General features: G+C 70.3%; 1 pseudogene; it reads left to right on the top strand.

The window, feature by feature from the left end:
• Positions 1-26: 26 nt before the first annotated feature.
• LOC124234203 (WAS/WASL-interacting protein family member 3-like) lies at positions 27-1,417 on the top strand (annotated as a pseudogene).
• Positions 1,418-1,426: the final 9 nt, after the last annotated feature.

Genomic DNA, 1,426 nt, shown 5'->3' with positions numbered 1-1,426 from the left:
TGTCCAGGAGGAGACAGCCTCTCCTCTTGGAGCAGAAAGCACAGTCAACCGGTGGCGGGACAGAGGCAAAAGCTCTAGGGCAAGGAAATTTGGGGGTTTGTGTCGAAGCTCCACCAATCAGGAGCTTCAAGCTAAGATGGGGAGGCTGGAAAGATGTAAGTTGGGATGGGAAACCTGGTACAGACAAGAAATTCCTCCTGGGTCAAAGGCAGGAGGATGTCCAGGGAGGGAGAAGGGCGGGTCACGGATGGACCGAGTTTGCCTGGAGTCCCATGAGAAAAGGGGAAGCGAGAGCTCACCAACTTGTGGCCCCCAGCTACCTGTTGGGCGGCACTGGCGGCAGGCGTCGGGCTCTAAGTCTCTGAAAGTATCAGGAGAGGGAAGGAGAAACTGGCGTCCCAGGCTCCCGGGGACGGGAACCTCTCCAGCATGAATGTGGTGCGGGGGTGGGGGGGGGGTGGGGGAGGGGGCACGATCTCCGCTTTGTCGGGTGCCCCAGGCCTAGCGCCCGCCTCTGTTTCGCGTCCCCCTCTGCAGGCGCGCGCAAGGCGCACTCCCCCTTCCCTCAGCGGCACGGACCGCGCGCCCGGGCCCCTCCGCCTCCCCTCCGCGCCTCTCTCTCCCCGCAGAAAGTTAGCAGCGGGGAAGGAACTCAGGGCTGCGACAGGGCGCGGCGGCGGCGGCAGAGACTGAAGCAGGAGCCGCGTCAGAGCCGGGGAAGCGTGGGCGCTGCAGACGGAGCAGGTGCAGCCGGCGGGTCCGCGCGCCCCCCTTGGTCCCCTTGCCGGAGGCTGAGGTGGGTGGTGGGGGGCCACCCGGACTCCGCGGAAAAGTGGGGAGGGGGATCATGCAGCCGGGCTCTTCCCCGGCGCAGCGCGACAGCGGCCAGGGCCGGGGGTGCAGTGGCGTCGCTTCATGCAGTCTGGGCGGCTGGGGGGGCGGGCGGCGGGCGGGGGCGCTGGCGGCGGCTGAAACCATGTCCCGGCAGCGCCGGGGGCTGCCGCCGCCGCTGCCGCAGCGAGCCCGGAGCCGCGCTGACCCCGTGGCCCCCACCTCCTCAGCCTCCGCCTCCACCTCTCGCCGCGCCGCCGCCGCCTGGCGCGCAAGCTGCTTTTTCTCTGCACCTTGTCCCTGTCTGTCACCTACCTGTGCTACAGCCTCCTGGGCGGCTCGGGCACCCTGCAGTTCCCCGTGGGGCTGCAGGAGCCGCCCGCACTGCTGCCGAGCCCCCGCCGAGCCCGCCGCCACCCTCTCTACTGCCGCCCCCCATGCGCCTTGGCACCCCCTCGCAGCCGTCCGCGCTGCCACCGGACAACGCGAGCCGCGGGGAGCCCCCGGAGCCCTCCAAGCAGCCCCCTGCCCCCGGACCGACGGCTGGGGTCTGGCGAGCGGCAGCGGGGGTGCTCGGGACACCTGGCTCCGACCC

Source organism: Equus quagga, unplaced genomic scaffold, assembly GCF_021613505.1.
Source record: "Equus quagga isolate Etosha38 unplaced genomic scaffold, UCLA_HA_Equagga_1.0 73032_RagTag, whole genome shotgun sequence".
Classification (NCBI taxonomy): Eukaryota; Metazoa; Chordata; class Mammalia; order Perissodactyla; family Equidae; genus Equus; species Equus quagga.
Note: the sequence above shows the minus strand (reverse complement) of the source record. Positions and strands in the feature narration are given on the sequence as shown.